The sequence below is a fragment of the Desmodus rotundus genome, chromosome 8, assembly GCF_022682495.2.
Source record: "Desmodus rotundus isolate HL8 chromosome 8, HLdesRot8A.1, whole genome shotgun sequence".
NCBI lineage: Eukaryota > Metazoa > Chordata > Mammalia > Chiroptera > Phyllostomidae > Desmodus > Desmodus rotundus.
Window position 1 is genome coordinate 71,994,053 of NC_071394.1, and position 26,011 is coordinate 72,020,063.

A 26,011-nucleotide genomic window follows, 5' to 3' on the forward strand; every position below is an offset into this window, starting at 1 on the left:
GTGGTGACATCATCCTCAGATGAGGCTCCATTCTTGGCAGCAGCGTTATCTTACTAGCTCAATAGGGCTACATGGTCATCTTTTTACCAAACACTCTATTCTAGAAGAAAGACATGTTTGTTGATTGGCATAAGCACTCCCCAAGAGCAAGAGCACTCCTACCTAAACCACGGGGCTGCAAATGATAGAGGTAAACTGTGGGAGCTCTTGACCAAAGGAGAAATTTAACCAACCAGCATCTAATATCTTCCCTTATATGATGGAGTCTCAGTTGGAGTTGATTCATGGAAGGGCTGGCATCCAACCCTGTTTAAAATTATTAAATTAAACAAAAAAAGAAGAAACAGAGTAAGTATATTTTCCTATTTCAAAATAAGGAATATATCATTGATGCAGTTGAGACACAGTTTTGAATGATATAGCTAAAAAGAATTCCAAAAAAAACTGTTCCCCAATTCATCCATGTGTATTCATAAAAGTGGGACTCTGAACCAAGTACATTTTAAGGTTAATTCTGAAACACATACTCCTAGAATTCCTTTTTAGGTCATATATCTTTGGTGTCTGGTTTTATTTTTTTCATGTGAACACAGGCCAGAATGGGTTTAAATATGATGGCAACAAGAACAATTCAATTAAACATTTATTGTATTTTTCCTTTGTGTTTCCCAAAATGTTTCCCTTGCATAAGCTTCTAACATCTATAGCTGTAGATGTGTCATCATTACTTAGCTGGAATGTTTGCGTTATTAGAACCACATTAGGCAGTAAGCAAAAACACATGCCCGGGAGTCTAGTTATGAGATTTGTGCATGTTTTCTTTGAGTTGAAACAAAAGAGTAATGACCAGCAGCATTCAGCAACTTAGCCTTGTCTCTATCCTATTAGGATCATATTCCCAGGAGAAAGCTCTGGTTTTAAAAGCTATTTGCAAATGTATAGTGACTTTTTTATTGTAATTTTTCACAAAATAGTTGCCAAATAGAGCAGGAGGAAGCACAATATTTCTTGACTTAAGGATGTCCTTTTTTTCTGATATGACTAGTGAATGACCAGAATACTAAGGAAAATCATGATTTGTGTTTCTCATTTAGTAATGTATGTTGTTCCCCCCCCCCCCCCCCCCCGCAATGCAGCTTTTAGCTTGTGGAGAAGGATATTTGGAAAGAATTCAGATTGATGATGTGCCTTGTTTAGTTGGGATTATGGTGATGTGCTGAAAGAAAGACATGACATAGTTTATTTTAATTCTTGATACAGTAACATGTACATTACCTTATCCAAAGTCCATAAATTAAGGCCACTGAAATATAACTTTGTTATGTTCCCCTATTCAATGCTGTTTCAATGTAGCTTACCAGAAAGAGTACCTAAATTTTTGACACTTTTTAGGATATCCATTAATTTATTGAATGTTTACTAAGTCCTACTATGTTCTGAATAGTCCTATATTGTTTGAAGCCCTGAAGATGTGGAAATCAATACAGTCTTTATCCTCATAGAAATAATATCAGGAGGAGTCAAGGAATAATTAATTACATAATTGAAAAACATTTTAAAAAGAGAGAAGAGAATAATTAGCAAAGAAAGCTGTGATAACATATGAAAAGTCCATCTAAATTGGTCTCTGGGGCCAATGGTCACAGAAGATATCCCTGAGGAAGTGGCAGTGAAGTTGAGATCAGGTGGATGAATGGGGATTATCTGGGTCAGGTCTCTGAGCTGAGAAACAGCAGGATTCAAGCAGGATTCTCAGACCAACATCATAACAGAAAGCATGTACAGCAAGGGTATCCATGATCACAAGAACCCTAGCATGTTTCAAAGGCCTTGAATCAATGCCAAGTGTTGGCACTTTATCTTACAGGCAACGGGAAGTTAGTGTTGGGTTTTAATGTGGGGGGTGACACAAACTGATCTGAATTTTATGTGGTCACTCTGGCTGCTGTATAGAGAATGATTCTCAACATGTGTGTAGTTTATAAGCAGAATGTTTAATTCTGTTGTAATCTTCTATTTCTTTCTCCTTATTAGCTTCAAGATGGCAACATGACTCCTGACTTAATGCCTTAAATCACCAGATCAACAACCAGTAGATTCATTTTCTGACAACTGATTTCACTAGATTTTTTTAAATGGAATTAGACAGTTTTGGACTTAACATGATTTTTTTCAGAGGCTATTTAAGTAGTCCAGTTACTGCTGAATTTAAGAACACAAAAAGGTTACAGGGTGGAAGTTCTTTTGGAGATAGCCAGAACTAGAGCCAACCAATTTCCAGCCTTTGAAATTAGTTCCACCTAGTTGTCTTCTTTTAATTATGTTCTTTATCTCATATTATAGCCCCATAAGATTTTGGTCATATGACATGAAAAAATTACTGAATGACTGGTTTTCTAATTGCACCTTTCAAGAAGTCTATGCCACTTAGTACAAGGAATAATGAGAAAACTTATTTGACACTAGCAAGAGATAAAATAATATATACTCCAGAAGAATAGAAATGTTCCTGTTAATTGAATAATTCTGTTCTTCAAGTTATTAACAGAAACTGTAATGTATTGAGCTTGATTACACAGGAAACAGAGAACTTCTCAGTTTTCTGGTTAACTAGCTTTCCGGGATGTGACTCCCTCTTTTCTTTGGCTGCTAGTATCCCAGTGTTAGATTCAAGCCCATCTCTATATTGTAAATGACATTTAATATACATTCAATAGCCAATAAACCTAGAATTAAGTTATAATAAGTTTTACTTTCATTCATTTGCCCAAGTTTTCTCATTATTTACTTCTGATAAACACATTTCTGTAAGTCACCTCAAGTTATTGTTTTAACAAAGTGGAAGTATAAATAAATAAAGATAAAGTTTTTGCCGTCTTGAATTCTCCCAATGACCCTTCCCCCCAACATTGCCAGATCCTTTTAGGTCTATTAAAATATGTATTAAATAATATTTTAAAATCATGCTTCCTACTTTGAAATAGCCGTGGGGTTGACATTTTCAAAAGAAACCCAAGCAAATGATCTTTGGTAGCCAATGCCCTCCCCATTTCTGCCTACATGTAGCCAACATGACAGTGAATGCTAGAATTTGGCCCTGGCCCTCTCAATAATTGGTCTAAATGCACTATGTATCTGATCAGATTTTGTGACAGTGAGGATAGATTGAAGGGCCTGACCTTAGTGAACTGTGCCAGAGAACATTTTTGAGCTGGGGCTACCCCTAAGTTGAGTGTAAACAGGACATCAAAGAGTAGGGGCAGGTCAGCCTCAGATGAGGTTAGCCATGACAGTCAATCAGCAGATGTCCTATGGGGCCACCAGTGTTTGTGGTAGAGAGGAAATATGTTGTCCTGTGTCCATTTTTAATTTTTCTTCTGTAACCAACAGGTCTTTTAAAGAGATAAAATTTGACTAATTTTCTATTTCTTTCTTTTTAAAAAAACATTAAATATTTTGGTAATTTCAATGGGTTTAGTCAATTCCAAGGCATGGACAGTTAGGGGTCAGGAATGCCCCCAACATAATGTCATTAAATGTTCAACGATGACTTTAAAATAAATAGCTTTTTGGAAGTTGTGTCTTTGAAGTTTCATTAATTAGTCATATCATTGGGAATGTATGGCTAAAGTAAATTACAGTGTTTAAAATATCTACTTTTTCAATGTGAAAAATGAAAGGATTCTGCTACCTTGTCTTTATACTAATGAAGATATTATTAATTGGTTTAGCAAAAACATAGATCTAACCGTAATGTGCAACAGTTATTAAAGATAATTAACTACAGATCATTGGTTTGAGACATCTAGTCCAAAATGATTTCTGAAGGGCACATTATTCTACGAGATAAAATAATTAAATTTCTAACTGCTGCATGAGACAGCTGTGGCATATCTAGTGTTTTAATTTCTTTTGTTCTATTCTCAGGATACTCTTACAGTTTTAGGTTTTGAAAAAGCTATCTGTGTTTCACAGTGAGCTCTCTGTTAAGCATGGTTTGCTGAAATCTTTCATGTCTATGGAAAAATTATGATTGAAAGAAAAGGATTACAATGACACTACACCTAATGAAAAGCTCACATAAATTCAGTTTCTCTTTACTAGAGAAGGGAGTGTGGTAAATCAAAGAAATAGAAAACTAAACAACACATCCCTTATACAATCCAATTTTAAAAATTGAAAGCTTCACATTTGCAAAATAAATAAGGAAAAATATAAGTATGAACAATGCCAGGTACTCATGGGTTAATATATAATTTAATTAAATGTATACACAAAAAATAAAACAATTATAGTAAAAGCAACTGAGGTACTAAAACAGAAAATGTTTATTAAGAGCTATAACATTAGCCCTGACTGGTGTGGCTCAGTGGATGGAATGCCAGACGCAAACCAAAGGGTTGCCAGTTCAGTTCCCAATCAGGGCACATGGTGGGCCAGGACCCCAGTAGGGGTCACACAAGAAACAACCACACATTGATGTTTCTCTTCCTCTCTTTCTCCCTCCCTTCCCCTCCCTAAAAATAAATAAAATCTTTAAAAGAAATAGCTGTAAGATTAGAGAGAAAAATTCTAACCACATTTCTGGAAGTTATTTTACTAGATCAGTGAAGTTAAAGAGGGAAAAAATTAAGATTTAGATACCCAAAATAGTAGTTTTAGGAATCCTAAACAAAATTATGACCAAAATATTGAATATTCTAGCACATTAAGATATTAATTGTTATCATGTTTAAAATGACCCTGACATCCATGTTAGCCTCAATGTCAGATGTCCAAATTTTTAAATATTTATTGTACTATCTTGTGACCAGGAACATTCTTTTCATAAAACCAAAAGTGAAAAATAATACTAATGTTTTTTAGGAGGAATTCAAATTTATATTAAGCCTAAATTTATAAATCCTGTCTTAACTTGTGGGAGACCTGGAAAAGGCAATGTATTTTAAGCCCCAGCTCAAGGCTTAGGTATAAGTTATTATTTTAGACATATTATTAATATTTTTAATCTAGGAATTATATACTTGGTAAAATAAAATTTTTAAAAACCATAAAAAATAAAGGCATTTTTTGTTAAGACTGAAGTTTATGACATGACTGAGAACATTTTGAACTTATGAAATTTATACTGATACTGATTGCGTATACTTGGAAAGAACAAAATCAAAATATTTAATGCATGTTTTTTATTTCCAATATACAAAAAAGTAGAAATCACCCTCAAAAGTAACACATGGAAGGAAGATAGACTTTATGGCTAGAAGTCGTTACAACTTCCTCACTATAGATTCATGTTTCTGAAGATTAAGAAATGTGTTATGATTTCTGGTAAAATATTCTTTGGTCAAAGATTTGAAAATGCATACCATAGCTCCTTTTAGAAATTTCAGTGCACATGACCAAAATCAAAGATTCTGAGAAGTCCCACAGTCACAATATTCTCCTAACCTAGCTCAGAAATGTTTATTTTCCTGCACCACTCTTTCACGAGGAATCAGCATTCTGTATAACACCAAGGGAGATTTGGTTTCACAAAGCCTTGTGAAGATAAGTTCTAGTTAGACTTTAGGGATTCCTAAGTCCTTTTTCATATTTTTCTGGTGTCACATTCTCTTACCTTTAGCCACCTGATATATCTCTTCTTCCTACTGAAAACACTTTTTAAGGTTTTGGTTAGATATTTGCAACTTAGTATGTAAGTTGCTTTATTATGTTTCCTAGAGGTATTTATTTTTAAATGTCTTGTTCTAATTGCAGAATAAAAAAGTTAATGTGTGTGTGTGTGTGTGTGTGTGTGTGTGTGTGTGACATTGCAGAGCGTGAGGTGGAGGATTTTTAAGTCTTCCTGACAGTCTGATACACAGGTAACTCTGTTCATGGAAAAGGAGTCAGAACTCTTGTGAGCAATTGTCGAACTCTAGGAAGTCACTAAAGGTCAGAATTGAGGCTTGAATCTGTGTCCTCTTATTGGCAATTTCAGGGCTGTGTTCTTTTATATTTTGTATGGACATTGAGAGGTATTTTAAATGTGACTACAAATCCCATTTAGCAAGCAGATGTATTTGTTTGTCTGCCTTGTGTTTAATTTTATTTTAGATTTTTAATATATTTTATGTTTTATTTTATTTTTAGAGAGAGGGGAAGGGAGACAGAAAGAGAGGGAGAGAAACATCAATGAGTGAGAGATACATGGATTGGTTGCCTCTCACATGCTCCCAACTGAGAACCTGGCCTGCAACCCAGGCGTGTGCCCTGACTGGGAACTGAATCAGCAAACTTCCGGTTTGCAGGCCGTCACTCAATCACTGAGTCACACCAGCAAGGGCTGTCTTGTGTTTAATTTTAAAAATACAGAGAACTAGTTGGCAATAGTAAAAGTTCAGGGATTCCATAGATTCCGTCTTCTGAGTAAGCAGGACACCCTCTAATACCACACTCACTGGCTGGAATGCTCATGGCCATCCTATTTAGGAAGGACATCATGCCCTTCACTATCCACTGAGTCACAGTCCCCATCAGTCCTTGAAGTCCCCTTGACACAAAGTGTGAGTTGGTTGTCATGTATTGCCTTAGTCACATTGCTGATTATTCATACCAGGCTTGCTTCACTTACTTCGATGTCCTATTTGGGTTCTGTAACTTCTTTTAATTTTCGATCCCTGGTGACAACCATCTATATATCCCACCTCTCTATAATGGTTCTTTTCCATCTGCAAATCTTCTTCATTTCCCTGGTAGGAGAAATATTTTAAGTTGGTCACCAGAATGTTGCCTTTAGATAAGTAACTGAAACCTAAGCTCACTCAACATTCCAGGCAAAATCTCAGGCTCACTCATTACTTGACTTGCCCTGATTAAGGCCTTCGGCTATTCCAAATCCAGTCTTCCATGCTGCTATCTCCTCTCCTAAACTATAGCAGACATATGCCACTCACATTGCATGAGGCTGGAAAGGTGACAGAATTTTTAACTAGTGGCCCAATAATGATTCAGTCAGAAGACTGACTGTCTTTCCCCTTTTATTTGAGACATTATGCATGTTTTCATAGGAAAGACATCTCAAATAATGGGAACAATAACACAATGGTTCATGACATGTACAATGTATCTGTTTTTCCTCCATTAGGTTTCACTTTATACAGACTAAAGGAAGTATGATGCATGTTTTCAGCTAAAACCGAAATTTCCATGGACCACATATTCATGTTTGAAGGCTCACCAGCAAGTGATGAGTTTTAGTGAGAAAATAGGCTGTTTCTAGTCCATTCCTGAAAATAGGAAAACTGAGTGGTTAACATCGGCATTATTAACAGAGCTCTGAAGCCCAAGCTGTGTTTTCTCCTGCCTCCTGTTTGAGTGTCCATGTTCCCAGACCTGGCTTGCTCTGTTACTGCAGAGTGAAAGTGAGTGGGGGAGGTTATGCCTGTGCTGCATGCAGTCAGATGGAGAGGTGCAGCCATCTGCTCTAAATTCACAAGTTATTGTGGGCTAAGTAGTTGCAGCCTTGGTTTGGGTCTTTTCACAGTTCATGTAAGCGAGGAGGAGGAAGTGGATTCAGAACAGAAAGCCTTTGCTATCAGTGAAGTTTCATACAGTTTTCTGCTCCTCTTTCTACCCATCTCTGTCTAATCCTTCTCTTTTCTCTCAGCATCACTCTTTTTAACCTTCCCTTTTTCCTCTCTTTTCTTGGCAAGGAATTTCCACCCCTGGATTATCACTGCATCAGTTCTTTCCAGTCCTGAACCCAAGCTATTCACCACCAATTATCACTTATGATATTTAAAATACTTGGTATGGTATCTTCTGGAATATTCTTGTTGAATTTGAACTGCATCCAATAATACTGGTTTTTACCAAACTGTCAATACCACAAATATGTTCGCTGAACATAGGTTTTCTAGAGGGTTCTAAAAAGACTATTGAGCATGCTGTATTTCTATTGAACTTTTTTTCATGGGTTGTATTCTGGGTAGAGGAAAGGTTAGGTTCTTGAAGGCTGTCATTTTTCAGTCCTTATAATTGATTTTTTTTTAAATTTAACCTTTATTGTGTTTTTCCATTACCATTTAGTCCCTATGCCAACCCTACCCCTGTGGACAACATTGTTTTCCATGTCCATGAATTCTTTCTGCTCAATCCCTCCACCCCCTTACTTCCCTCTCTGCTCCATTAGCTCTCATCTTGCTCTGCATCTATGAGTCTGTCTCTGTTTTGCTTGTTAGTTCAGGTTGTTGATTAGATTCCACATAGGAGTGAAATCATATGGTATTTGTCTTTCTCTGACTGGCTTATTTCACTTAGCATAATGTTCTACATGTCCATCTGTACTGTTGCAGAGGGTAAAATTTTCTTCTTTTTTACAGCCAAGTAGTATCCCATTGTGTAAATGTCCCATAATTGTTTTATCCACTCATTTACTGATGGACACTTGGGCTGCTTCTATATCTTGGTGATTATAAACAATGCCTCAATAAATATAGGGCTACTTATGTTTTTTCAAATTAGTGTTTTGGGTTCCTTTGGATATATTCTGAGAAGTGGGATCTCTGGGTAAAAAGGCAGATCCATTTTTAATTTTTGAGGCCTCTCCATACTGCTTTCCACAGTGCCTGCACCAATCTGCATTCCCACCAACAGTACAAAACTGCCAGCATCATATTCAACGGGCAAAAACTACAAGCATTCCCCTTAAGATCAGGAGGAAAACAGGGATGTCAACTTTCACCTCTCTTATTGAACATAGTACTGGAAGTCCTAAACACAGCAATCAGACAAGAAGAAGAAATAAAAGGCATCCAAATTGGAAAGGAAGAAATAAAACTCTCTTTATTTGCAAATGACATGATACTGTACATGGATAACTCCAAAGATTCCACCAAGAAACTACTAGATCTGATAAATGAATTCAGCAAAGTAGCAGGATGCAAAATTAATATGCAGAAATTAGTTGCATTCTATATGCCAATAACAATCTAACAGAAAGGGAAATTAAGAAAACAATTCCTTTCACAATTGCTTCTAAAAGAATAAAATACCTAGGAATAAATCTAACCAAGGATGTAAAAGACCTGTACATAGAAAATTATGACACTGAAGAAAGAAATTGAAGAAGACACAAATAAGTGGAAGCACATATTATGCCCATGAATAGGAAGAATTAACACCTTTTAAATGTCCATAACATCCAAAGTGATCTATAGATTCAATGCAATTCCTATCAAGATCCCAATGACGTATTTTACAGAACTGGAAAAAGTATTTCAAAAATTTATATGGAACCACAAAAGACCCCACATAGCAACAATGATCCTGAGAAAGAACAAAGTTGGAAGAATCATGCTACCTAACACCAAACTATAATACCAGGCCATAGTAATCAAAACAGCCTGGTACTGGCATAAAAACAGACACGTTGATCAATGGAATAGAATGGAGAGCCCAGAAATAAACCCACACCTTTATAGTTAATTAGTATTTGACAGAGGGAGCAAGCCTATAAAATGGACTAAAGATAGTTCATGCAATAAATGGTTTTGGGAAAATTGGACAGATGCAAGCAGAAAAATGAAACTAGACCACCTTATTACACCACACACAAGAATAAACTCAAAATAGATCAAATACTTAAATGTTAGATCTGAAACCATAAAAATATTTGAAGAAAACATAGGCAGCAAATTCTTGGACATAGCTCAGTTCTCATAATTTGTCTTCCTTTAACATTTATTCTCTATCCACTTTCTTGCATGTAAGACATTTTACCTCCAGAAAAAAATGATGAATTATGTTTTAATGAGATGACAGTGACTCCACATTGCTCTGCACATTTCCTTAATTTTGAACTGTGCAACTGGATACCAACACAGAAAAATAATCTACTTTCTTATGGTTAGTTGGCATAACTGTACAATGATGTACCTACCCCATTCCTTAATGAAAATTTTTATTTGGTAGTTTTCTTTTAAAAGTAAGTAAGTAGTGAGTGCAAAAGACAAAAAAGATACTTACACTTTGAAAGGTAAACATTTAGATAGAAATAAAGCTTGCTTTGCAAATATTTGTCCTTGTTATTAATTTACTGTAGAAAAATGTAAGAAATGCTGAAAGAAAAAGCACAATTTCTAATTCCTTCTGAGAGGAAGCTTATATTGACAAGAAGAAAAACAGAAAAAAACTGTGTCCTTATGAATTCACTGATTAAAAAAATACATTATTATACAGGCCACCACTTTTTCCCTTCTGTGTTACAACTTTACCCCTTCAGCCCAAAGGTAGCCTCAAATTCCTTCTCACTTCTAGCACCCTAGGCAGGCAAAGGCAACACCATGACCTGCACAGTGGGGATGGAATACCTTCAGCATTCCTATGCTCTTTCATGAGTTTTGATATCTTGAGTCCCAGACAAACAGTCAATCATGTGTGGACAGAAACTAAGTCCAGATTATCTGTTATGAGGGCTCACCAACTACTTTCTAAGAGATTAATTTATTTAATTTCAGATGAATGGTGCCTACTGCCATATGAAGGATCAAAGGTAAGAATTCCAATGTTTGGCTACATGAAGACTTTTGATGTTTTAGAAAGAACCTTAGACACAAGGGATTCAAATTTGATTCCTGCCTCTGTGAGTTACCAATTCTAAATAGTCAACAGGATTCTCTTGTCCACAATTTCATGTAAAATAGTAATAACAAAAAATAATTCCTTCATAATACATATTTGCGGGAATTAAAGGTGATGATGACTGTTAGGATTGGAAACTCAAAGTAGACCAGTGCAGGTAACATATATACGTCAAGTAGGCTGGGTATAAGACAGTGTATGGCAACTGAGAATCTCTGATTTGGAGGGAATATTAAGCCAGTAATAATCTTGAGACTTTCTGTCCCTCTGAAGGGGCAGCTGTTCCTATATGGATTCATCCAGTTTTTGAAAGGGAAAAAAAATGGGTACCTGATGTTGCCAAATTTTCTAGGAAGTGAGAACTATGGACTTTATGTGATACCTCCCAATTTTTAGTTGTTGACAATTAATTCCATTTTAAATCACAGTGCAATACAAACAAAATACACCTGCATGCCACACTAACCCTGGCTGCCTCCAGTTGTGATCTCTAATATATGTGAACATGCTTATAATAGAAACTGCCTTGTTTTGATATTCCATAAGCATTTGCCTTATCTTTCTTTTTTTTTAAGATTTTATTTATTTATTTATAGAGAGAGGGGAAGGGAGGGAGAAAGAGAAGGAGAGAAACAGCAATGTGTGGTTGCCTCTCATACACCCCAAACCGGGGACCTGGCCCGCATGCAACCCAGGCATGTGCCCTGACTGGGAATTCAACCAGAGACCCTTTAGTTTGCAGTCTGGCACTCAATCCACTGAGCCACACCAGCCAGGGCTGCCTTATCTTTTCTTTGTATGTAATATCCAATGTGAAAAAAGAAAAATAATTGATTTGAGTTCTCTAGATAGGTATCAGATTGCACAGTCTTAAGGCTCAGATTTATTACTTAAGTCATATATTAACATGTTTAGTCTTATTGACCATTAGGACGCTTAACCTGGGCACTGTTTATGCTTTGGAAAATTCAATTGGATACTGTAACTTTGTAATAGAAGTTTAATTTTTGTTAGAAAACACACACTTAAAAGATAGCTAAGATACTTCTAAATCAAATCAAGGAAAAGTCAGCATTTCTGCTGTTGGCCTGAATTCCTTTGGGTTCCAGTAAGTGAGCAGTTGCAATCTGGATTTTTCTTTGTCTCCAGAGGGGCAGGACCTGGTTTTAACCAGTACATCTTCATGTTGTTCACTCCTTAAGTAGTTTAACTTACTTTTAACTGCTACATGCCAACAAAACAGGTTGCTTAATTGGTTTGACCTTTCACAGTATTTTTTAATTTTTCAATCTTAGTTTCATAGTTCCATCTGGCCCTTTAAAGCGACATCTGGTTAACTGTACTTAACCAGCTGATCACTGTACAGTTATTTTTAAATGTAATGTATGCTTAAACAGATGTTATTTTTATAGATGTGGATCTAAACCGCACTTGTGTACGCGCTATGTCTGCATAAACTCTTTCTGCAATTCAAATGTTGACACCCAAAATTACAAACCAGAATGCTTATGAACTCCACTATTATTGTACTGCACTTTTGTGCCGCTTGTTAGGTAAACATCAATTCAGTTCTTTTTTCTCTCTTCATTGCACATAAATAAAACATTAGCGTTTAGTTTATAAAGTGATGAACATTTTGCTGTGTTGGATTTAGCTTTATAAATACAACTGCTGTCAGCAAGAAAAAAGGATTTATTGAATAAATAATAAGAAAGCTAAGGGAAAATGAAAATATATATATTATGCAAAACATGGTGTCTGTCAACAGGTCACAAAGGGTCTTCGACGCATTTGATATTGCTGTTGGAGATAATTCCCTCTCTGGCACAGTGTCTGAAGCATTCTGGACTGTCTTCTCATGGTATGTGTCTTAGGTTTAATCCAGGAGACACATGATAGAAAATAAATTCATTTTTTAGAAATCTGAATGCTTAACTGGCCAGGGCATAATTAACACTTATAACCTAAATGTTGTCTCACAAAAGCATGGAGAATGCTGAGAAATTCCTACAGTTTTATTTTCATCTTTTTCTATTAGAAAAGAAAAAAAAAGCTGACAGCAGTTTGTAGGTAAATGGAAAGGTTTTTTAATCATGAAAGTATCTTAGCTTTGAGTATATCTTATTTCAGAGAGAATGCAGTCTTGCCAAAGTAAGAGATCTCTAAGGACCATTATTGGTGGGTAGTTTGCATATGACACAATGTTGATTCTTACTTGAGACAAAGAAAGTGGTCGCAGTTCAAAACATTTTACTGAGAACTTTAAAAGTATCATTCTCAAGGTTAAAAATTGCTGTTATACATAATTCCTCAGTAATTGATAGACATTTTCTCTCTCCAGAGTCCATTTTCCATGAAAAACACCACATAACATCTGTTCATAAACAGTCCTTCTGTGAAAACACTGACCCAGGTCTTGAGCTTCTGTGGGCTCAATTCCCCTGCTCTGTGCAGATGGCAGTGTGTATTTGTACAGCTGAAGCCCAGTGTATCGGCAGGTACGACTCCAGACAAACGTGGGCTGCTGTTCCAAGGCCTCACCCAGGTTGTTGAAGAGTTGCTTCTGACACAAAGACAAATTGTTTCTCCCTAATGTGTGGGATTCAGCAGAGAAATCACCTTTGGCAATCAACGTATAATTCTACAGAGATAAGGACATTTCCAGTTTTTAAAAAGTTTCCATAGAACACATTAATGAAAAACTAATTAGGTTACAGAGGTATTTGGGAAACTAAACATGACTGTGACTATTCGGATGTCTTTTTTCCTCTCTGCGCTTTATGTGTGATGTTTAACTGGCATTAATTATTGCAACTAAAAGCAAAATAGTTGGGGTTAAAGGCTTAGATAATTAACATTCAACTTTTTGATAATAATCATGAGGGGGAAATGCCTTTTTAATGAAGGAAATTATTTCCCATGCAACGAGTCTCTCCTTACACGTGAAAAGCAGAGTAGTTAATGGATAGAGTTTTTTTAAAACTCAGCATTGTGGAGAAACACTTCAGAGGCTTTCAAATCCTGGTGAGCTCTCATTGATTTTCAACTTGGTTTCCCTATTAGTTACTAAGATGTTGTTCCTTCAGCATTCTTTAAAATTGTGCTTTCTTAGAAACGAGACAAATTCCAAGGACAAGCAAGCCTGCTTCTCACGACCTGGAGGAATATTGACTTTAAATGAAAGCAGGATGCTAGAACTTCTGAAGGGTTTAGGGGACCCAAAATTTACCCAAATAAACAGAACAAGGAAGCTCTACACATGTGTACCCAGGTTTATTTGTACCTGTCTTTGTTACACAGCTGTAATACATAAGAAAATCATGATCAGAGAAACTTAACTATTTGTATTTTATTCTCTGTGAATACCACAGGCAAATTCTTATTCTATTTGACCAGCTGGGATCAAAATGTTACCCCATGTTTGAAGGAGTTTTACTAGCTTCAGTCTCCATTTTATACATGAGCTACCTGGTTTGTACATTTCAAAGATGCTTTTACAGTCTTTATGAACCCACAATTTATTAAATAATCTTCATAGTTGCTTATCAGCTCAGGATACAAAATGAAATTTGGTAAAGATTTGCAAGAGAAAAAATGAGCCATTTGAGAGTATGATGGTTGGGTGTCATGACTGACTCAAGGAGGCAGATGAACTAGAACAATTCTGGAAAAATCCTTCCAGAGGGAAAGTTGTTGGTATTTGCATCTATATCACAGAAAACCTAAGTTATGTTTCACAGTTGACTTCTTTAGTTATTCCTTACTCGCACAATAAACCTCATCTAAAACACAGAAAAAATAATTAAAATGAAAATAAAGTTATACCTTCAAATCACACACCAAGACTGCTTTGCACTAAAAGTTGAAATGTTTTTCATTTGAGTGAAATGATTCAGTAGATGTATCAGAAGAGACCATATGCAAATCACATTTACATTTGAGAAAACACATGTTATGTTAGGCAAAACTTTTCTGGTTTTGGTTATTAATTTTATTATTGATACTTTATTTTCTTCTGAAAAATTGAAAGTCCAGAAATGCACAGTCACTTCTACCTGGCATATGCACACATAATAATAGGACCCTAAATTTGTTGGAAATCTTTTATCATATTCAATACTCCTACAGTGTAATAGGTTAATTATGGCATTATTTCTAATAGTAAAAAAAAAGGAAGCAATACTAATAATATGTAGTAATAGAAGACTGATTAAGTAACATGGAAAATTATGTCATTACGTTAAGTGGAGAAAATTTTAAAAAACATATTGTGTATATACTACACAATCCTAATAGGAATATGACATAGATGGGCATAGAAAAAAAGACCTGAAAAATATGCCAATGTATTAAAAATAACTATTCCTAGCCCTGGCTGGTGTAGCTCAGTGGATTGAGCACGGGCCTGCATATCAAAGTGTCACTGGTTCGATTCCCAGTCAGGGCACATGCCTGGGTTGCAGGCCAGGTCCCCCCAGCCCTGGTAGGGGGTGCATGAGAGGCAACCACACATTGATGTTTCTCTCTTTCCCTTTTCCTCTCTCTAAAAATAAACAAATTAAAAAAAAAACTATTCCTGGGTGGTACACTTATGGATTATTTTAATTTTCATCCTTTTATTTTTATGTATTTCCCAAATGTTTTACATTGAATATATACTACCTAGAATCAGAAATTGTGATGAAAAGCATAATAAAGGCAATTTCTCTTAAGAAAAGCATTTTTTATCTTAATAACAGGAGTTTTGGCATTTTGGGGGAGGAATATAAGTACATATGGAGTATATTAAGTTATATACTCCATAAGTATATATGGAGTATATTAAGGTGGGGGGACCTGGCCTGCAACCCAGGCATGTGCCCTGACTGGGAATCGAACCAGTGACACTTTGATATGCAGGCCCGTGCTCAATCCACTGAGCTACACCAGCCAGGGCTAGGAATAGTTATTTTTAATACATTGGCATATTTTTCAGGTCTTTTTTTCTATGCCCATCTATGTCATATTCCTATTAGGATTGTGTAGTATATACGCAATATGTTTTTTAATAGAAAGGGGTGGTTTAGGAAAGTCTTTTTCTTCCCAGTAAGGTGCCCTTGGAAATAGTTTTAATTTGCTGCCTAGATACTGAAATAATGTCTTAGGTGATCTTCTTGACTTTATTAATCTCTCCTTTCCCTTCCTCAATCCCTCCCATCATTCCTTGTTTTCCTTAATAAATATTTATTGAGTGCTACTATGAGCCAGGTGCTCAGAGTAAAGAATTACCTGGGTAGAATTTGCAGCCTATGAGGGAAGACAGTCAATGAACAAGCAGCAAAACATCTGACAAGCACACAGATAATCATGTTAAAATTGTGATAGAGGCACCTGAGGAAAGCAGGGATGTGCAGTCCTATCATTTGCAGAGTAGGAGAGAAGTCCTATACAAAGCAGTAATATGTGTACTGAGAACTGAAAGCAAAAGAAGGAACAAATTGGTTGTACCAAGTATGGGAAGATGCTGAAGGGAACGTGTGGCTCCTACTGAGTGAGTACCTGTCACTCTTGTCCTACACCTCTCAGATCTCCAGTAGGGGGGGTCCATCTCAGAGGAAGTACTCAAATGTTTATTAAATTGTCTTGGTTTGGAATATATGGCGTTTAAGTCTTCCAAACAACATGACCTGGGATTACCGAATAAATTTTGCTGTTCTATTGGTGACTTTAATTCCGTTTCTAAAAACAACCTGTCCTCTGTGAGGTCTGATTTACAATCCAGAGATACTCTGACTCATTGTTCCTAAATATTGAAGGGTTTACTTGTGGAAACATGGAGCCTTGCTGTAGTTTAAAATGGATTCTCCATTTAATTGAAGAGGAAGTTTCTCTCTCCATTGTGCCTTGATGTAAAGTCAGTGATTAAAATGGATATCAGACTCTGGAAAATTATTACTGAATTCCTGGAGCACTTCAATCAAATTTCTAATCATTTTAAGGCAGTGTCAAATGATCCGTTAGAACTGTCAGCGTATGGGGCTAGCTGTTTATAATTCTTAATGTTTTTCCTTAATAAAAATATTTTGGCTTAATCTCAAAATCATCAAAAAGACTAGACATACATTGGTCCAAACCACTCATTCTTTTTGAATTTGTAGCAGTAAGTTTCCACGAAGTGGATGACCACCTAGCTGGAAGAAAGTTGAAAGAGTGAAAGAATTTTTGCCTTGATGGATGCCAAGAGTGGCTTTTGAGTTATTTTTCATCACTAGCTTCATCAAATCAAGCATTTCACCCTTAAAAATAAAAATAGTAATAAATATAAATTAAAAAAATATGTCCTTCTGCTCGATGAGGGCAATGACATCTAATATTAATAAGGGAATATCACTCTCAAATAAGATCCAGGCTAAGAACTACAAAAAAATATACTTTATGATCATGTGCTGTAACAGTTTCCATATAGAGTGGTAAGAGAGGGTTGGGCTGATAAATATGGGAAATGATGAACTTTTCTCCTGTAATGAAAACAGAGTGCTGATCACAAAAGTAGTATTAGCAGTGCCTAGTATTTAAAAATCTATCATAAATAACAGTTGCCTTGCAGACACGTATAACTGATCCTACTTGTATCAACAGTAAGTTCTTTTTCTGTTTTTTACATGTTAACTTCTTTTTACATGATATTATTTTCCTTAAATGGCAATTTCCACTGACAACTATACTGAATGCATGGTATAATTATCATGTCGTCAGTTTCTTTTCCTACAGTTCTTTTTAATTACAAAATAATACCCTTTTGAAGTGTGCGTCTTTGATATCTTAACCATCATTGGGTCAATATAGCAGTGTGCACTCATTATCAATAAATTTTAATTATTTAATTCTTTCTAATGCCCTGTTTTTGTTTTCCATGAACTTACAGGTAATTATGTTTGTATCAGGATAGATAACTAACAATCTCTGGGGCAGAATGACTGTTCGTTTTCTTCTTATTATTATTTAAGTCATGGCAACACATTAAATAGGCATTTACCTGAATTGACAGTGTGGTCTTTTGTTGGGGCAACAGTAACTTACTGGTGACTTTAGAGCTATTTTTGGTGAAGCTCAGAGTTACCCAGAGCCACAGCCTCTGGCCTCCTGAGTTTTCTTTAAATAGAGCAATGATGCTTTCGTTATTGCACTGTTAAATTTGCCTCTATCCACTTCATAGTCTAATTCATCCCCCAAAGTGGAGTGTAGATTGTTGAGGTGGTAAGTTCAAAGGCTATTTATATGTATAAAATTACTGTATTATTTTCTCAATCAGAAAAATCACACCTTTCATGTAAATTCTAACTACATAAAACAACAAAACATGAGCAATTTCACAAATTTTTATTGATAAGCTCTTATGCATGAGTTATAAGTTTAAAAACAAAGTAGAACAAGGTGAGGTTAGTGATGCTTGAAGGAAAGAGCACAGTTCAGGTAAATGGAGCAGAGTGTGTTGTGTGGCAGATTCACAAGAAATTTCAGTCTTCACTGTTAGTGTATAGATTGCTTCTTAGCAATTTTTCCTCTAAGGTACTATTCCTAAGGAGGGAAGGGACTATAGAACCCATGGCTGGGTTCTATAGTCCCTTGGGCAGGTTACTTGGGCAGGTTACTTCATTTCTCTGTGCTGCGGCTTCCTCAATAGCTATGTAGGGGCTAAGAGAGAACCTGTGCACTTCTCTATGCCAGTCATTACTTGAAGACAGGCTTTGCATTCCTATAGTCCTCCGAGCTAAACAGCCCAACATCTTCATTCATTCCTCAGATGAGAAGCTTCCAAAGATCGTCACTGTTTGGTCATTTTCTTTTTGTTTATGCACAAATTTTGAAGGCTTCTGATGAACTGTGGACACTCCAGAAAGTTTGAGCTTACAGAGCAAAAGGGAATACGTTCTCTCCACTTTTCAACCAACAATGAAACTTAAATAGTTCTACTTTTAAATCATCAGCTTTCTGGTTTTATCTATTTTCCTTCCTACCTTTGTATTACTTTTAAAGTCTGATAAATGTGTTTCTGATTCTTTTCAATGTCTCCCTATCTGGTGATTACTGGGCTTGGTTCCAGTGACACAATGTTGTGATGTCTGTTCTAATCCCTGCCTTTCTAATGATATTAAACTAAATAGAGCCAAGGATTCACCTTTATTTTTGATATGTCAATATCTTCACATATAATGAATAAATGTATGGCAATGTGATAATTCCCCCAGTGGAAATTAAAACAGTCAGAAGAACCAGGTATTTCCTGTAGAATTAATTACAAAGAGACAGGAGAAAAGCTACTATGGATGTTTTAAAAACCATGCTGTGGGAGAGGGGGATAATTTACTTTATGACCCTCTAAAGTGCTAATCTTGGATTGATTGGTCAAAGTTATAGTAATCACAAATATTGTAGAAAAAGAAAGTTTAATAATAGGTTGAATTTTGACTTCTATGAAAAAATTCTGCCTAAGACTTACATAGTAAGTATGGTATAATAAACAGTACCACAGTATTTTATATTCTGTGCCGTTAACATGGATAAAGAATTTGAACACTTTCTAATCCTCTTATGTGTATTACTGAATTAATGCTTATGCAGCTTCAGAATCTCACTTGTCCTAAGGCCACATTAATTAATTGTTTTATAAGTTGTACAAAAAAGTATAACTGAACATCTATTGAGTGCAAGAAAAAGCTGGTTTTTGAGAAGAACTTTTGTAATAGCATTTAGACCATAATTTTTAACATATCATCATGTCACCTTTCCTTAGGCATATACTGCACTGTGTAGTTCAGGTCCAAATATCTGCATTTCTGACTATAACCCCGAATATGACATCACCACCTTCACTCCTCCATATTACTAGATTTAAGGAACTGCAAAAAAAAAAAAAAGAAAGAAAGAAAAAATAAAAACACATCAAACCAAAAAAATCTATGAATAATTTTATGTTCAGTGATATAAAAAGTGTTTGAATTTTCATAGAAAAGGTTTTCAACTTGGATTTAGTCAACTTCAACATAACAAATTAGATATTGAACTTTCCTCGACACTCCAGTTTATTCAAGTATTGATATGAGGCAATATAATAAATCTTTTAAAATGAATAGTTAATTTATTATAACTTTTCATTTCTTAAGCAATTCTTTCCTCATAAAATCATCCCCAAAATTTAATTCACCCATGTCTTTCAAAAATTTCAAAGCATAGCATGAGCCTCTTACATGTTCTTATTTTGGGGGTGACTACAATGTAAATGAACATTTAAAAATAAGATTAGCCAACATAATTTTGATTTTTGCATGATGATAAATTCAGAGAGAAACTAATACAATTTAGGGAAATTAGACTTTTAATAGATTTTTAAAATCCTGGCAGTAACATGATTTTAATAAAAGGTTCTTCCATATAGTGGCAGCAAAGATGGAGGCATAGGTAGGTAGACTGTGCCTCCCCGCAAAATCAAAAGAAGGACAACAACAAATTTAAAAACAAAAACCAACCAGAAATGACAGAAAATTGAACTGTATGGAAGTCTGACAACAGAAGAAACATTCATCCCCCAACAGACCAGTGGGGGGGGGCACAGGCGAGCAGCCAGGGTGGAGAGTGGCTGGAGGACTGGGATAGGTGAGGCAGTGGCTAGCAACACGGTGGCTGGTGGAGCTGGTGGTCCCACATTTGCATGTGGATAAACAGGAAGGAACAACTGGAAAGTGAGACAGACCATGCAACCCAGGTCTCCAGTGCAGGGAAATAAAGCCTCAAAACCTCTGACTGAAAAAACTATGGGGGTTAAGGTGGTGGGAGAAACTCCCAGCCTCATAGAAGAGTTCATTGGAGAGACCCACAGGGTCCTGGAATGTACACAAACCTACTCACCCAGGAATCAACACCAGAAGGGCCCGATTTGCTTGTGAGTAACAATGGAAGTGACTGAAAGCCATCAGAGATCTGAGCAAGTGGTATTGTTCCCTCTCAGACCCCTCCCCCACATGTAGCACCATAATGCAGGGACGTGGGTTGCCCCTCCCTGACAAATACCTAAGGCTCAGCCCTTTACTACTTAATAGGCATGCAGAGATTTTTAAAAAATAGGCCCAAATGAAAGAACAGATCAAAGTTCCAGAAAAAATACAACTAAGTGACGAAGAGATAGCCAACCTATCAGATGCACAGTTCAAAACACTGATAATCAGGATGAGTATGGTTGAGTATGGTCACAAAATAGAGGAAAAAGTGAAGGCTATGAAAAGTGAAATGAAGAGAAATGTACAGGGAACCAACAGTGACAGGAGGGAAACTGGAACTCATATCAACAGTTTGGAACAGAAGGAAGAAATAAACATTCAACCAGAACAGAATGAAGAAAGAAAAATTAAAAAGAAAGAGGAGAGACTTAGGAACCTCCAGGATAACTTTAAATGTTTCAACATCCAAATCATAGAGTTGCCAGAAGAAGAAGAGGAAGCGTAAGTAATTGAAAACTTATTTGAAACAATAATGAAGGAGAACTTCCCCAGTCTGGCAAAGGAAATAGACTTCCAGGAAGTCCAGAAAGCTCAGAGGGTCCCAAAGAAGTTGGACCCAACTAAGCACACATCAAGGCACATTATAATTACATTACCCAAGATTAAAGATAAGGAGAGGATCTTAAAGACAGCAAGAAAAAAGGAGACAGTTACCCACAAAGGAGTTCCCATAAGACTATCAGCTGATTTCTCAAAAGAAACCTTGCAAGTAAGAAGGGGCTAGAAGGAAGTATTCCAAGTCATGAAAGGCAAGGACCTACATCCAAGATTATACTATCCTGCAAAGCTATCATTTAGAATGGAAGGGCAGATAAAGTGCTTCCCAGATGAGATCAAGTTAAAGGAGTTCATCATCACCAAACCCTTATTATATGAAATGTGAAAAGGACTTATCTAAGAAAAGCAAGTTAAAAAATATGAACAGTAAAATGACAGCAAACTCACAACTATCAACAACGAAACCTAAAAAAGAAAACCAAAAAAACCCCCCACACAACTACACAGAAACAAACTAAGCAAACAAGTAGAACAGGAACAGAATCAGAGAAATGGAGATCGCATGTAGGGTTATCAGTGGGGAAGGGGAGGAAGGAACAGGGGACAATTACAGGGAATAAGTAGCATAAATGGTAGGTACAAAAGGGACAGGGGGAAATTAAGAATAGTACAGGAAATGTAGAAGCCCAAGAACTTATATATATGACCTAGGACGTGAACTAAAGTGCAGGGGAATGTGGGTGGGAGAGGGTGTGCAGGGTGGAGGTCAATAAAGGGAAAATGGCACAACTGTAATACCATAATCAATAAAATATATTTTTAAAAAGGTTTTTCATATAAAATTTGTACAAAATAAACAATGTTTAGTAGATACAGCACCCTTTTAAAGAAATGGTTAACGTCCTTTAGCAACATTAATAGTATCATTGCTTCTCCTGTAAAATCATCTATGGAGAGGCAAGACAATTCCAAATTTTACAAGACTCATGCCTCAATGATAGGTGTTCGTAACTAAATAAAGGATGTAGAGTGGAATATCTACAGGGTCAAACTACCTATCTGAGGAACTTGATGCAAACAAGAGGAGGTTTGCGGTGTCATATCTGAGTTAGCTTCCAGGGGGCTAAACAGAGCTATAAGAGCCACCATGAAGCTGCATTCTAATGCCTTCAGCTTAATGGTTTAAAACAAAATTTAATTGAACATTGATTTATGGTCATTCTCCTTTCACTATCCCCTACTTCATTTTCTCACTTTATTTTGATTTGACTTGTAAAAGTGAACTTCATTTGTGCTTGGAAATAAACATTTTAGGCACTTTCAAAAGAAATAACTCAAACTAAAGAAATACTTTAAAATATGAATAAATTTTTGAAATGACAAGGTATACAAATTTATTTTGTTTTCCAATAATATGAGATTACAAGTAAAATAATGTTTTTTTTCTAAACAAAATGGTTTAAAAAAACAACAAAACTGCAATTTCACATTTCTTGGGAAAAAGAATAAGAGTTCTGCTTTTAGCAAGAAAGTTGCAGGATAAAAATCTTGTCTAAATAAATATTTTTAAAAATTTCTTTTTTTGTGTGTTACAAAATAAGTTTTGTCTATACTGGTTACACATAAAGAGGTTAATCATCTTGCAACAGTGGTAGCAATTCAATAACTGAATAAGTATCTTCAGGCCAGTACAAGGGCTCATTTTCTATCTGAAATAATAGAATATGCTATAGAAATATTCACTTTGGAAAACAGAATTGTTTGTATATACCTAATGTGGCAAAAAAAAAAAAAAAGGGTAAATCAACTGATATCCAAATACTGAATTGAGAGATAACAGGAGATAGAAGCTGTAGTTTTTTTGTATCTTTTCACTTTCTGAACCGTTGAATATGGTTCATGGATGGCATCAATATTTAATATTCTGCATTCCTCAAAGTTGTTTGAAAAAGTTTAGATATTACACAGTATGTAGTAGCTGACAACTAATCTCAGTTTTCTAATGTGTAACTGTGATAAAAGTTTTCCATACTCTAAGAAAATTGAAAATCTTATATTATGTTTTCAGCAAATTAATATCATGAAAACTTGTCAGGGTACCAAAAAATAATGTAGTTCTATATTTTCCAGTACTCTCTAACTTATTCAAAGAAAGAGAATACAGGAAAAATATTTTTCACATAAAGAGAAACTTAATGTCTAAGTTTATTTTGTAAAATCAAAAAAGGTCTTTAAAAATTACAGTTGCCTAAAATTTACCCCCAAACTCTTCCACTAGGTTACCCACATTTCCAAATGTGTTACCCACATTTAACCTTTGCTTTGCTCAGTGCAGATTTGGGTATCAGAGGTACTGAGTTCGAATTTGAACTCCACTACTCATCAGCTTTATAACCTTAAGCAAGATACGTGCTCTCTGAAGCTCAGGGCTACACCTGCAAAAATAGAAATTGCAATCTATAAACAGTTCATAAAAATCATCAAGAAATGCTGTTGCTACATTATCTTTTGTTACTATTATCATTACTACTACTGTGTTTGCTATTATTCTTAATACAATTATTAATTCTAAAATTGCCATGAAAATAATTTTCTAAAATCAATAGATGAAATATTATAACATGGGAAACAGTGTAGTGTATTTGAATGGCTTTAATTTGTGTACCAGCTATATAACTTACTACTTTTGTGATTTCTCAAACGTCATGATCCCTAAATGAGCATTTGGTTTCCTGTCTGTAAAAAGAGGATAAGAATAACTACCTTTGTCTCTTGAGTAAATTAAATAAGATTATGTATGTGTATAAATCATAAAACGCCCTGCAAATGCTAATAATTGTGAGGAAGGTATTTAAGAAATGGCAACTTTTTAAAGAAAAAATATTACAGTTAAAGGTCTATGAATATTGTTGCAGTGAAGCAATTTCTGACATGTGGGTTTACCTGTTGGCATTATTCAGCACACATATTAAACATATTACATTAAGTAGTTGAAATCAGATTAAATACAGTCATTCTGGGCCACTTGCTGAAACATGCCAATCAGCTGTTTTTCAATTTTCTCACATAATATTTTGCTTGTCCTTTGGGGTCATGTGGTAATTTCTGCAGGAAAAATGGTCTAACTACCATAAAACTGATCAAAGTTATTACTACTACAAATACTGCCTTAGGACAAATGATTTGAACCCTTCCATTATCAAAACATCTGCAAATGTTCTCTTTTATTTGTGTGTCAATGAGTGAATTCCCTTCCCCTTCAGAACATCTGACATACACCTGACAGTTATATTGAATTCAAGAAAAATTGACAAATAGTGGAAACTTTTAGGAATCAACAAATTCATCTAATAGGGCAATACCCAAATTCTAGAAAGCCAGAAAACATTTTGTATAGTCTTAATTGTAAATGAATTCTGCAATTTAGAGTTAATATGCTGGTTCCTAAAATATTACTGTACATAACTATTGCCTTTGTACTTTTTTAGAGTTATGTATAGTGGTGGTGCATAAACCTCACCATGATATACATAGGTCTGTCTGGAAAAAGTCCAGCCCAAAGTCCAAAAAGTCCAAAAGTCCAGTTAATATAACAAGAATGGTTTGCACAACATCGGTGTAACCTGGCAGCCAAGGAGAGTGGGCTGACTGGAATGTGCAAGTGTGAACAATGATGACTTCACTGTAGTGGTCAGTGGGGGCAGTAGATGCCATTGAGTGAGCGTGTGTACTGTGTGGCCATAGCAATCAAAATAAATGAGAGAGTAGACTAATGAAGCTGCATGAAATTTTGCATTAAGCTTGAACATTCCTCCACAGAAACTATTTGGATGATTCAGAAGGTTGCAGCTATGGGCAACTGGTGATTGGCAATTTCATCACCAGAACTTGTCAGCTCATGTATCTCATCTTGTGCAGAGTTTTTTGGCAAAACACCAATCACTCTGGTGGCTCAGCTCCCCTACAGCCCAGATTTGGCACTCTGCAACTTCTGGCTTTTCCCAAAACTTAAATCACCTTTGAAAGGGAAGAGATTTCAGACCATTGATGAGATTCAGGAAAATATGATGGGGCAGCTGATGGCAATTGTGGAGAACTATGTGAGGTCCCATTGTGCCTACTTTGAAGGGGGCTGAGGTGTTGTTGTCCTATGTACAATGTCTCTTGTATCTTGCATCTTTTTCAATGAATGTCTCTATTTTTCATAGTACATGGCTGGATACCTTCTGGACAGACCTTGTATACCACTGAAGGTCATTTACATGCAGTTTCAAATAATCTGTTTGATTTTTGTCATGTATTGACACAGTTAATGTTCTTTAGATACATTTCAATTCTACAAGATTTATGTCTTATTTTGCTAAATAAACTCTTAAGTAAAAAGGAGGTAAAATATTTGCTTTGACAGTAATGAAGGCACTATATGTTTCTTTCTTTGAGTGTGTGCGTACATGCACACACGTGTGCAGTATGTATCTCTCATCAAAAATTAAGCTTTAAAAATAAGACATAATAAAAGTGGAATCATAGGTTAATTTCTTCCATCTTTATTTATTTTATGTTTTTTAATTTTTATTGTTATTCAATTACAGTTGTCTGCCTTTTCTCCCCATCCCTCCACCCCACCCCAGCCGAACCCCCCTCCCTCCCTCACCTCCCCATCTTTATTTTTTAAATTCATTGTCATAGGTAAGTAATTGTTTGGTGTTTTCCACATACTTGTTAAAGATTATAAATGCATAGACTGGTCCTGGCCCATTTCACGTGTGTGTGTTGTGCAAGTTGGGTTACACTAAAGAAATATAAAATAAAAATGGCAATTCCCTTTAGAAAATCTAAATGTGAACTATGCATGC